This window comes from Spinacia oleracea, chromosome 3 (genome assembly GCF_020520425.1).
Source record: "Spinacia oleracea cultivar Varoflay chromosome 3, BTI_SOV_V1, whole genome shotgun sequence".
NCBI classification, from domain to species: Eukaryota; Viridiplantae; Streptophyta; class Magnoliopsida; order Caryophyllales; family Amaranthaceae; genus Spinacia; species Spinacia oleracea.
Window position 1 is genome coordinate 47,499,691 of NC_079489.1, and position 14,568 is coordinate 47,514,258.

Below are 14,568 nucleotides of genomic sequence, written 5' to 3' on the forward strand. Positions count from 1 at the left end.
AACAAACCCATCCAAATGTGGTTTCTAACCTCTTTCATCTGGAGGTTAACCGTTGTTAGTGGACGTAGTGTCAACGAAGCATCGTATCCGTCCAATGTCCCAAGAACATGTACTAAACATACCAACATATACGGAAGACATCAGCCAAAAGAAATGATGCAGAATTGGCATGTCTCTTCTAAGAAAAGGGAACCACGAGTACGATATTTGTACCTTAATACGATGTGAATAATTTGATACTATGTGAATAATTTAAACAAATCTGATACTTCTATTCGATCTTTACTCCCTTCTCATATTTTTAGTGACAGTTAGCCACTATATTGATGCTTCATTAAGATACTAACAATTACCTTTAAATTTCCATTTGCCAAGCAGAAACTCTGAAGATCAATTCTTGAAGCCTCAAATCCCTTAGTTAATCATACAATTGGCAGGACTTGACGAATCTCATCAGAGACAACTTGCGTAGATTCTGCAAAAGTGTAAAACCTCAGTCAAGAGACCTGAGTAGGTGAAGAAAAGCATATACCAGTTAGGGTGGTTGTAACAAAATTTCATATATATACCAAGTAATAAGAAACAACTGCATAGTCACATTAATAAACCGTACACGCTCTAACCAAACACACATTTAGCAACCCTAGAATTAGAACCCCTCATATGGTAAATGCAGGCTACAACCCCATACAAAGAAGTAAGGTCAGGCTCACAGCCACAAACGAAATACATATTGAAACAACAAACATAGTAAATGCAAAGGAAACACCTAAACTGAAGCAACGAATTGATGCAGGGAAAGGCACAAGACAAGTGAGGAAGCGGATAAATGTGGTACCTCGTGACAGTGGGCAGCAGATGGAACAGAACAACCACCGCAAGCACAAACAATGCACTCTGTAAAGGAAGCAAATACAGTCAAGTTACCACTTCATAAGTCATGACATACCAAACAGACGTCTCCAAACATACACTGGACAACAAACCCAAGACCTAAAATATAACACGGGCAGTAGAAAAACACCAGGATCATGTACTCTAGTACGTTCATTATTTTGCAATAGAATAGAGGGCAACCCAACATAACTAACCGAGATGCGATCATCTCTAGATAACCGCGCAAGACAATAACTGGGTGATTTTGGTTTATGACTTAAGACCACTAATTGACCCTATCACCTAGGCCCTCCAAGTCTTCAACATTGATGTCACACTTTCAATTGTTTTGGGTTTTTAAACATAGCAAGATCAGTATATATTCATGAATGTAAATTCAAAATGCTGACACAAAGCTATAGTTTTGATGATTCTCATAACCAAGATAGGATAACTGAGCGCATTAGATACTAATTACAAGTAGTACACAAAATAAAAGAGTTAACATAAATAAATAAAAAAGGTAAGTAAGTTAAAGTAGAGATTAAGGCAACAGCTACACAATAAAGTGGGAACGAACTAAAGTAAGCTAAAGTGGAGATTAAGGTAGTGGCTACACATTATTAAAGGAAAAGGTTGGATTAACCGTGCAACTCTCAACAAGTAGCTAAAAGCTGATTGTGAAATGTGTATAAGCAAGTTACAATAGCAAGGTAGGCCGTATTTAAAAGCAAGTTACGCAACTACGAGATCAGTAATGTTGAATTGAGCTTAATATTTCCACTTTTAGCTTCTCACGGATCTTCACTTCAAATTAACTCCAATCATTGCTTCAACTACGAGATCAGTAATGTTATCATCCTAACTAAAAAAAGAATCAACTCCAATCAAACACCAAAAGTCATTCAGTAAATCAAATTAAGCAAATAAAACATCCCTCACATCAAACATTCAACTAACAAAACTTCACCAGCTAAATATAAAACTCTGTATAAATCCTAAATATAAACCTTAAACCTAAAGCTAAATCTAATCCGAATCCAGTGATGAAATTAAGAGAAATCCACGTAGTTCAGTTGATCAGATTAACAGTGCATGCTTCAAGTACATGTACACACAAGGAAACAACACATCAGACTCTCAGACGGACTAATTTTGAAAAGAAAAGAATGATTTAGATGCTCAGACTCTTAACAAATCCTTTTGAAACTTTACCAGTTGAACCCGACAGTATGACTTACAGAGGGATCTCAAGCAGAACATGAACCATTGAGCCCTAATGAGAATCATAAAGGTAAAGAGTCTTTACTTCCAATCTTTTTCATGAATTACAAGCACAAAAGGAACCCAAATAATGAAACTACATAACAGATGCAGCAGGGGGGACAACAAAAAGATAATAACTACGCAAAATGAGCTACATGTGTGGTAGAGAGTTGGAGACAAACACATCACTATTTTATCTAGAAACATTATACTTGCATATTTCGTTGTAGCTTAGTAGCAAAGTGACAAACACAGAAAACTAAAAATGCCCAAAAATCTGAAGAAATAGAAGACAAAGTCCAACCATTCTACTTTTGTAAGCAGCAGATAAATGAATTTGACAATACAGAATCCACATATATACACCAATAGTCTAGCAACCCTGGTCATAATTAATGAGATGAAAAAAAATAGTAGAATGTCACCTCCGCTCGAGCCATCTCAGCCCAGAGTATCCTAATGCTTTTCAAGCTCAGTTTCGGCGTTATCTCCTTCCTTTGGCTGGAAATCTACCTAAAAAAATTAATAAACCAACCAATTATGAAAAGAGTAGAATCCTAACACCCTCATAAGTCATAAGAAATCCAGATGCCAAGATAGTTAATTTATGCATAGACCTAGAAATTCCAGAAACTAAGAAAATATAAGAATCTGAACACCAAAAACCCCTAAAGTTACCTAGACCTAAAAAACTCAGAAATTGATAAAAGATAGAAATCTGAAACACCTAAAACCCCTGTAAAATCACCTAACAAAATCCAGACCACTTAATCCAGCACTTAACTACAATTTGGTGTTGGCCAAGGAATCATCCTTCCACATACAAGATCAGCAAGAAGATGTAAAATCAGTAACTAAAGCAAATAGATCTGGAAAACGCTAATGAACTCGGGCAATTGGAAAGCAAAAAACGGCATCGTATGCATAGAGATCTGGAACAATTTGAGCCAATGTTAAGACAAAAGAAACAAGAGAACATGTTCAAGAAATAAACGAACCCAGGGTAAACCACAATTGCAGATGATAAATAAACAATAAAACACAAGAAAGGACGGAAGAGAAACATTTAAAAAATCCAGAGAAAGGAGAATCATACAAGGGAGAAAGAGACGAATTGATATTGAGGAGATTCCTAAGGAGTAAGCGTAGTGAGGATAAAACTTCCCTCGGTTTCAAACATCTGCTCCTACTCACATAAACCTTCCCTCGGTTCCACATGCTCTGCCTCCTCAACCCGATTCTCCTCCTGTTATTCCTGATAACAAACCACCAAAATCACTCCAACTTAAATTAACCTAATTTACACAATTCGATCTAATTACCAACATAAACCTAATTACCAACAAAACCCTAATCACCAACCATTTCTTACACAAAATTAAATTAAAAAAATTCAAGAAACAGAAATAAATTAAAAGAGAGAGAAATTACCTTGTGAAGATCCAAGTCAAGAAGCTCAGCACCAGCTTTTGATGCCGACACCGAAGAAGAAGGCCGCGCCTCCATGGACAGCAGATCTGCAGAGAAAAGGCTGGAGGTGAAGGAGAGGCAAGGGAGAAAGAAAGGCAAACCCGATAACAAACCCTGGATGACAAAAGCCAAACAAAGAGAGGATAAAAAGGAGGGCGGATTTTTAGAGCAGAGTATGGAGGTGAAGGAGAAGGGGAAGCAAGGGAGAGAGTAAGGAACACAGAAGTAGGTCATGGGTGAGAAAGAGGAAGGCAGTCATGTGTGAGAAAGAGGAAAGCACGTGTGGACAGTTTAGAAAGGGCAAATCTGTTAATGGGCATAAAACGAATGGCTTTTTAGGGATAATACTATTGCATGAATAGTTAAACTAAGGTTCTCTTTTTTAAAAGGTTGTAGATGAAGTCGTGGTCTGATGATAAAGGCAAAAGTCTTGAGTATGATAGATTACAAGTTTTAATTATTTTTGTCATATTTGTATGGAGTAGTTCGTAATGTCCTCGTGACTCATTCTTATCAATTTAATTAATTAAATTCATAAGTACTCTTTTTTTTACCTTTTCAAGGCAACTAAACAACACCCCCCCCCCCCCTCATATTCTTACTTTCTAGTGGGAACAAACTCGTTGATGACCCCGGCCCATAACTTAGATCAGAATCCTCGTAAAAAAAGATAATTTGAGAGATTTTCATCACGTTGTAGCCGGGAAACTGGACCATAAAGTCATGATTTATTTGATTAAAAATAAGAGTGAGAAAGAAAGATAGATCCTAGAGAGATATAAGAAAGACATATCCTGCAGAGATATAAATATCTCATGCAATTCAGCAAGAATAATATCTACCTTTTAAATAGTCCTGAGTCCTGAATCATAATGGATTACAATTATCAGACAAAGATTCCTAATTTCATAAATATTAAAGGCCAACTCAAAAAGAATTCAACTACTAATAATGGTATCGTGCAAACTCACCACACTATTTTGTCCATCATTGGTAATAATTGAAATCCTTTGTGTAATTGGGGGGGGGGGGAGGCTTTTAACTAACATGTCCTTATTTAGCTTCCTAAACACAATGTTACATAAGAAAATACTTCAATAAATTACAGCCTGATGTAATTCAAAGACACGCATTCTAATATGCAAACTGAAACTGCAGTGTAAATCATATACGCAAAGTTAGATCACTTACGATCTACAAGAGGTTGCTCAAGTCCATGTAACAATTTGCTCCCACGGCTAACAATTTGGTCAACTTTCTCAGAATACACTGCGGCAGTGCAACACAAATTAGATAGGATCAACAATGACCATAAAGGAGGAACATCATCTAGGCATGTGTTGAACCTTTTTAAAGGTTTCCTAACCATTCTGAAAAGAGTAATTCTTATCAGATTATATCAAGGCAACTAAACTTATGAAATATCCACATATAATTACACCAGATGCAACAATAATAGCTAAAGTTTGTGCTCATATGTGTTCGACTCTAATGGATATAACGAATTTCATTGCTCAATACGACAACCAATACAGTTTGTTTATTGTTCATTTGTGTCTAATGTGCGATTAATTTTATGGAAACTGAATACGAAGTATAACTGAATATTTGGTGACAGAGGAGGCTTACAGCATAGGTATTTTCATTGATGGTCTCCATGAAAATCACTCAAGAACATGGTGGTAGCATCCAGTGTTGGATATAAAACCAATTTCCAAGCCAACCAGTTTCAAATTCATTGTCTCCTCCCTCCTTCATCTATACTTTACCGTCTCTCTCTCTAACCCTGACCCCCGATCCCCTCTCTAGCTCTCTCCAATTACAAGTATTTATTCACATAATATTATTCAATTTATTCAAACTGATCTGATACTGAACGAACATAAACATCTACAATTAAAAAAAAAAGTATATATTTAATATTATTTTAAACATAGAATTAAAGTGGGCACAAAAACCAAGTACCAAAGTTTCAAAAGCAAAATAAATCAAACCTTAGAAGAAGCAGAGGACCTAGAAGGGTCGTGAGGGTATCCTTTGCCTCTAATGCTCTGTTCCCTTCTCTTTCCTTAAGAAGATATTCTTCAAGAACAGAGAGTAGCTGGACCTAGATGGAATTAGGTACATACATTAGTAGTGAAACCAATCACTGTATGAAGATCACAAACTCAAACTACAGCTGGGAGCAAATGTGGCCAAGAAAATGAATGAAAAAGATACATTCAAATCTAGCTAGCTTAATGGCCCCGAAAATCTTCTAGATATGATCCTGAATGCTTACCCTTTTAATAAAAGAATCTGACTCCTCTTTCTTTTTCCCATGCTTGTAGTTTTGAAGTCAAGACCTCCACCACTGCTACTCCATTTCAAAACAAAGATATTAGTAAGGCTTATGAATATGGTGGCAACAATTGCAACAAGAATTTAAAGTTAGGTCAATTAACCTCATATTAATTCCATCAACTATTTTTCACCAACACGACACCTGAAAGCTAAGGCTCAAACCAAGCAAAATTTTATACTGGTGTAGCTAAAAAGATTTTGAAGCATATACGGTACCTGAAATTTTGTTAACCAGTATACGAGCCTTTTCAAACTGAGATGTCAGCCTCTTTCGCCTTAATAACAACACCCTGAGAAGCGAGATTAGCACCAGTTAGAAAAGTAAGCAAAGTCAAATATAAAAATTAACCAAAAAATACATAAGCAAACAAGAGAGTGACCAATGCATGTATAAAGAAAAAAAAGAAGATACAAGTCAAAAACATTACTACAAAATATCAAATAACGGTATGGACTCATAGCTCTATCTTTTCTTATCTGTTCTACAAAACAGTCCCTTTATCAGAAAAGTGTCATAGTGACTTCCCAAGTAAAATTTACAATACCTTTATCCTACTTTTCTCACAAGACAATAACATATATTTGAACAGAGAAGTTGGAAAATTGCAACCTAAATTTTTCAAGTAAATATTTGGTCTACAACTTCTAAAGAAAAAAAACACAAATAGTTTGAAAGCAAACAATAGTCCAAGATGTATTTTGCAGATCTCTGTTAAACACCGTTTACGTGCATTCAAATTAAAGGTTTTGTTCTTTTGGACATATTAAGGAGGGAGCGGAATATGCTAGCAGATAATATTCAGAAGGTAATCATAATCAAATTTCTTAGAAGGTAATCAAACCAAATATCGTTTTGATGCGAAGTTGCAAACTGATAGTTGTCAGACTGTATCACTCATTTATTAGCAAGCTTTGGGTACACTTCAAGGCTATCAAGCCATGCATCTGGCAAATATTCATACATACAGGCATTCAAGAAAGATTATGCAAATGTCCAATTGGTACAAAAATCTGAAAACAAGTGCTTAATAGTAAATATCACACCTTAACATTCTCTTTCCATTTGCCTACCAAGAACCCTCATTGCCTGTTTTAACTTCCCACTATCACACAAACTACGCAAAATAGTGTTATAGGTCACAACATCCGGAGCAACACTCATTCTATCGAGAAGTTTAAGTGCATTATCCATTTCCCCAGCTTTGCAATACCCACTAATCAGAACATTGTAAGTTATCACATTAGGGACAGCTCCGGATTCCTCAAGAATTTCCAAAACCCTAGTAGACTTCCTAGTTTTACCCATCCTACAAAACCCGCGAATCAAATTGGTACAGGGGATAATATCAGGGATATCACCTCGATAAACCATACTTTCGAGATACTTAAAAGCTTCATCAAGCTCCCCATTCCTAACCAATCGGCGAAGATAATTATTGCTCTCAAATTCATCATAAGTTGGACCAGCAGAAGCCCAAGATGAACTATCATCCTCGAATCGCCTACCAGAGTTTCTCTCATTGTGGAAAACTCTACCATTAATAGCTAAAGGTTCATCCTTAGAAACAGCATAAACCAAGTTTTTCTTTTTCTCCTGTTTCCTACACACCCTATCCTTCTTCAAATCATGGAAATCAACTGATAATTCAATATAGCTTATTTTAGACGCTAAAAACCCCTTTTCAGAGCTAAAATTAGCTGAAACCCTAGTACCAATTCTAGTTCTTGCACCATTATTGCTTTGAATACAATGAAATGAGCAAAACCCTTCATGGGTTTGCTTCGCAGGTATCATTACATCCATAATTACTCCTTAATTGTATGTTATATGATTGATTTAACACATAATTTTACACAGAAATGAAAAGTGTATTCGTATTCTACTGCTAATGAAATTGAAATTCCCTACAGAATTAATTGAACAATTTGAAGGATAATTACTTGGGGGAAAGAGGGAGGCTCACTTAAATAACAAATAACAATTACATAGAGGATTGAAGGCGGGTAATTACCAGTGTTGCCAAAATATGCATAAAAACCAAATTAAAGACAAAAATGAAGGTGGGTAAGTTACCTGTTACCTCATACAAACTCTAACAGCAGAAAGCCTATGAGAAGCAGCGTTTGTTGTAGATGGCGCGGAAGCAGCCAAGCGTAAACCTGTGATTGGTGGCGCTTCGTAGCCATATCCCAAAAAAAAACCTAGAAATAAATTAAACAAAAACACCAATTCAATTAAACCAGCCATAATTCAACAAAATCAACAATTAAAAACAAGAAACAAAACCCTAATTCGAAAAACCCAGATTAGGAGAATTATACCAGGGAGAAAGAGACGAATTGATAGTGAGGAGATTCAGAAGGACTGAAGGAGTACGCGTAGCGAGGAAGAAGAAAATGGTGAAAACCACTATATCGGAGAAAATGGCGAATGGAGAGATCAAATTCCAGATCCGGCGAAAAGAAGGCAAGTGTGTATCCATGGACAACCGCGGACACAAAGAACAAGGAAAAAGAAACTGCGAAAGGAAGGGAAGACTGAAAAGGGAAGCACCGAAAGGGTGAGGACTGAGGAGCCCAGGAGGAAAGGGGAAAACCTAAACAAAGAGAGGAAGGGAAGCAATGAAGTGGGAGAAGGGAAAGGTGGATGAAGAGAAATTTGCAACAACGTGTCTAACGGTTGAGAAGGAGGGCAAAACCATAAATTGTGAGAAATTTAAGGGCATTTTAGGGACTACACTATTGAATGAATAGTAAAATCATACTCCTTGCTTTTAAAAGGTTATAGATAATCTAAGTCATTTTCAAGAATGGCGCATCATCGTTCGCCCAAGCATGGGGCTCATTAGCTCCTTTGGAGAACAACAGCCCATTCCCATACTTAGCAAAATAATCTAAGTCATTTTCAAGAATGGCGCATCATCGTTCCCCCAAGCATGGGGCTCATTAGTCCCTTTGGAGAACAACAACCCATTCCCATACTTAGAAAAAATATCTAAGTCATTTTCAAGAATGGCGCATCATCGTTCGCCCAAACATGGGGCTCATTAGTCCCTTTGGAGAACAACAGCCCATTCCCATACTTAGAAAAATAATCTAAGTCATTTTCAAGAATGGCGCATCATCGTTCGCCCAAGCATGGGGCTCATTAGCTCCTTTGGAGAACAACAGCCCATTCCCATACTTAGCAAAATAATCTAAGTTATTTTCAAGAATGGTGCATCATCGTTCGCCCAAGCATGGGGCTCATTAGTCCCTTTGGAGAACAACATCCCATCCCCATACTTAGCAAAATAATCTAAGTCATTTTTAAGAATGGTGATTCATTGTTCGCTCATGACTTACACCAACAACCCAGCGTAAGGCCATCAAGTTATGGACATGAAATGGCAACCCGAATTTCAGCGCTCCCTTATGGGTCTGCATCACACCATCATGTGCGGCGAGTAGAAGCCATGGCACCATCATGTGAGGCGAGTAGAAGCCATGGCACCATCATGTGAGGCGAGTAGAAGCCATGGCACCATCATGTGAGGCAAGTAGAAGCCATGGCACCATCATGTGCGGCGAGTAGAAGCCATGACACCATCATGTGCGGCAAGTAGAAGCCATGGCACCATCATGTGTAGCAAGTAGAAGCCATCGCACCATCATGTGCGGCAAGTAGAAGCCATCACACCATCATGTGCGGCAAGTAGAAGCCATGGCACCATCATGTGCGGCAAGTAGAAGCCATGGCACCATCATGTACGACAAGTAAAAGCCACCTAGCCTTGGCCTTGGCCTGCTCTCACCCCAAACAAACAAACAAAAAACCAACAGCCATCATTTTACATACGGCTCGATAAAAATAAAAAAATAAAAGGGGAAAACAATCGCCCAACCTTGGATGTGGGCAAGGAGGACAGAAACCAACAACCACGCCACAACCATAGGCGCACCAAAACGCCCGAAGGCACACGCTCAGCACTTGGCCCAGCGCAAATAAACGACAGTCAAGCCCAGCGCTACCCGCTCCTCTGGCAAACTTCCTTCACACATCAGATGCGAAGAGCAACCGCCCAGCCTAGCACATCACTCGGCCAATGCACCTCCCGCCACGATGCGACAAACATCAGCCCAAGCATGAGGATCATTAGCTCATTAGCTCCTACGAGCACATTAAAAGTCATGTTATAGTATACCCCTCTCCCGTTGAGTCTGTCTATTTGTGCATGGTCCTAATTGAGTGTCGTCATGTCTCGGTCCTACTTGATAAATATTTGCTAAATGCTAAGGTCTAGATCCTATGTCGTTGTCGAGTCATAGTTAGATAGGCATAGTATACATTTATTAGAGTTGTCACAACCGAGATCATCGTGAAGCTCACCCAAACTTGTTCGTGAGAAAATCATCTCACAACAAGGCTTGGCGAAAAAGCAAATTAAACGCCCAGACATGGGCTCAAACCAGTACTAGTGGGATGCATCAACAACCCGGTGCGTAACAAGCACATCCGGTACATGCAACAACAGCCAAACGCACCCCTCATGGCGGTATATAGCAGCCCTGGTCGATCATCTTGCACAACAAGACCGACAATAGGCACACATGAATCCTTCCCGAGCACCAATCGCAAACCCGTACGAGGAAGAACAACCTCGTGTGAGACATGGTGCATATATGCGAGGAACGACAGCCACGCCACATCAGATGGTCGCCTAGCACACCATTCCCACATTTGAAATGCTCAAGGTGAAGGAAATAATGCCCTTGGTCCAAGTATGCATTCAATGATAAGTCTAATATATGCGGTTCAGTATTAATTAACAAGTTAATAATTCAGTGAGATCAAGTGAGCTGAATGCCTAGCTAGAGGCCGCTTCAGTTCAAGTGGAATTAATGATATTAATCCACAGCTTACTCTTGACTGAACCCGTAGGGTCACACAAATAGTACGTAAACGGATCAAGTATTTAATGGCATTAAATACTCCATCTATGGATATTCGGAATCGACGGATCTTGGTTTCAGTGGGAGCTGAGATCGTCACAGGCAAGAAATGAATACTCCGGAAACGATGATATTGCCGGAAACGGAAATATGGATCGTATCGGAAATATAAATATTATCCAAGTCGTAGATGTTGCCGGAAATGGAAACATGGTACGTATCGGAAAATATTATCGGAAATGGAAATATTGCCGGAATCGGAAATATTGCCGGAAACGGAAATATTGTCAGAATCGGAAATATTATCGGAATCGGAAAATAATTCCGGAAACAGAAATATTAAATATTTGTTCGAAACAGAAATTGATTCCGGAATCGGAAATATTAAATATTGTTCGTATCGGAAATGAATTCCGGAATCGGGAATTTAATCGGAAGCGTATCGTACGAATTAGCATCGGACGAGGCCCGCTAGACGAAGGCCCAGCACGAAGCCAGGCCATCGCCCAGCGAGCCAACACGCACCATCGCATGCCAAGCCTCGACCAGGCCCAGCGCAAGGCCAGGCCCAACCAAGGCCTGGGGCGCGCGCGCGAGAGCACAGCAGTGGGCCGAGCGCTGTGCGCCTAGCGTGGGCCGCAAGGCTTGCGCGGGTGTACGGTGCTCATGCAATGCTTGTGCGGGAATCCTAAAGCAATCGGGATTCGAAATATGATTAAATCCTAAAACTATTAGATAATGATTATTTAATTAGAGTCCTAGTAGGATTATAATTAAATAAATTAGTATCCTAATAGGATTCCAAAACCTTTTCCATAACTCTATAAATAGGTGCCTAGGGTCACATATTTACATAGATTATTCAAGTATTCAAAGTGAGTTTTTGAGAGAAAAATTCAGTCACATACCTTGCCTAAAAGTGCCGAAATTATTAGTACCTTAAGGGCGATTCTAGTTGGTCAATCTTAAGGCGGATCCGGACGTGCTGTGGACTATCTACGGAGGGACGACACTTGGAGTCCTAAAGACTTGTTCTTGTTTGGTTCGGGCGCAGCTAGGGAAGGCACGCAACAAAGAGTATGCATCTAAACTATGCTATATGATTATGTGTAAATAATATGTATTCCTGGCTAAATGGTTTTTCCGCATGATTTATGATTTGTCATATATATCATAACCTAACAGTGGTATCACGAGCCTCTTATTATTTTCATAATCTAAATTGCATGAACATGGTTAAATATTACAAATTTGCAAGAATTAAAAGGGGTGATTAATTTTCGTAATTGTTAATTAATTGCAAATTGCGTTTATTTAATTATACGTACGCAGTTTTTGGGCAGTTTTTTCGTTACTCATCCAAAGCGAATGATTTTTGTGTCAATTCCGCATGTAAAAGGCATTCTAAAATTTTGACAAAAAAAATATTTTTCTGCCGAACCCAGAATTCTCAAATTCGAAGCCTAACTATGACTTTTCGAAGGTTTTAGTTTTTCGAATGCAAAATTTCGTAAATTTAAGATGTTAAATTAAATATTTGCGATTCTTGTTGATAAATCTTGAATTTTTTATTGACCTACTGTATATGTTTAACAAGTTTGAATGCCAAGCCTTGTTAATTATGCAATCTAATTTGTAATTATGATTAATTTGTTGAAAATTAGAATAATTTAGAATTAATTTGATTTTCATAATTAATTATAATTTAATTAGATACCTATGATTAAAAACCACCATAAAAATTGTAAATTTATGATAAATTTTAAATTTTTATGACCTAAACTTGAATCCATGTTAATCGGAAATCAATTGAATAATAAATTTTCGATTTTTCGCCCTAAAATTATGAAATTAATATTAATTTATTAATTTGTCATTAATTTTAAATATAAATTTTTTAAATTTTATGCGATTCGTTCATATAACTTGCATGCACAAAGCAATGGACGCTACGTGTTACCCTTAAGGGGTGTTGTATAGTGCGGGCATGCGACGACGAGCAAAGGAGCTCGTCGCCCATGCGGCACGAATGCAATGAGCAAGGGCATGGTGCACGAGCACAAGGCAGCAGCCCTGCCTTGTGTCGTGGGCTATGAGCAATGGACGAATGGGCATGGGCGAAGGCAAGGCACGGCAGTCGCGTGTGGGCAGCAAGCGAGCTGCGCCACAACGCGCACTGCCTCGCGCAAGCGCGCGCAGCCTCGCGCGCAGCGAGCGCAAGCTCGTGTGCCACGAGTGCTGCGCCCAGCGTCGATGCCGAGTGCACGAAGCGAGCGCTGGCCCGCGTGCAGCGAGCGCTAGCGAGCGAACGCAGCGAGCGATGGCTCGCGTGCATCGAGCGCTGGCGCGCGCGCAGCGAGCACATGCTCGCGTGCATCGAGCGCTGGCGCGCGCGCAGCGAGCACCAGCTCGCGCGATGGCTTGCGAAGGGTAGAAGCAGCAGCTATGCGACGCAGCGCATGGGCTGCGCGCACATGGCCAGCGATGGCTGTGTGCGTGTGGCCCATGGGCGTGTGATGCGTGAGGTGTTTGCGTTGCGATTAGATCGCTTTGAAATTTTAATTTGAAATTTTCAGTTTACGTAATTTTAATTAATTTTAAAATTAATAATTTAAATTATTTTCTTGGATTTTCATTTTGAATATTGTAATTATAATAAATTTTATTTATTCTAATTATTTTACTAAAATTAAAATCATGAATTAATTTAAATACGACTGAAATTAAATTAAACTTTTTGGATTCAATTATAAATTTATATGAGCTTTAAATTTTAATTAAATTTGTATTTTTCCGGTTAGACTAGAAATACATTTTTATGTTTAAAATTAGTAAAGCATATGAATTTATTGGTTTAAGTGGGAGCCCTTTTAGTCATAAACTCTTGATTAGGTCTACAAATCCTTAAGGTTAAAACAACTTGATTAGAATTAATAAGGACTGAATAATTGGTAGATTATTGGTGCCCTTGATTAATTGCTGCAAATGTTTACGTGATGCATAATGTGTTTTACTAACCAGCTATGTGGGCCATTCATGATAATGAATGGGTGAATGGTATATATTGTATATGTACTGTTTTGCAGGTTATGAAGTGACTAGTATGGCCCAAATAGGATAGAAAATATGGTCTGCGTACCATTAATTTGAATGTAATTGGTCTAAAGTACCAAAGTCGTTTTTCAATTCAAATATGGTCTGCGTACCATCAAATAGTTGTAATTAGTTTTAATTATAGCTTATTCTATTTGAAGAAAATGGTGCCTCCCACGGAGATTTTCAAGACGGACTTTGAAGTTAAAGCTTCAAGATGAAGTCGGGCCATACTAGATCACATTTATCTTATGCATGTTTTAAGTTATTTATTGCTTTTAAATATGTCTTAAAATGCATGAGATCAAAAGCTTGATTATGTTGCATGATTAAGGATTTTAGTTCACTTAAAATCTAACCAACATAGTAAGAGCCTTAAGTTCCAAACTTAAAAATTGAGTTAAAAGGTGCCATGCCAAAATATACACTTGCTTGGATATCCTTTACATCAATCTAGTAATAGTTTTCGCTCAGCGAGGTGTTACTTATTGGTCCTAAAGGTGCAAGGTACACAAATAATTGTGATACATGTTAGTTTTGGTGAAACTCAACGATATAAGTAAGGAGTCCTTTTATGTCGTGGCAAAA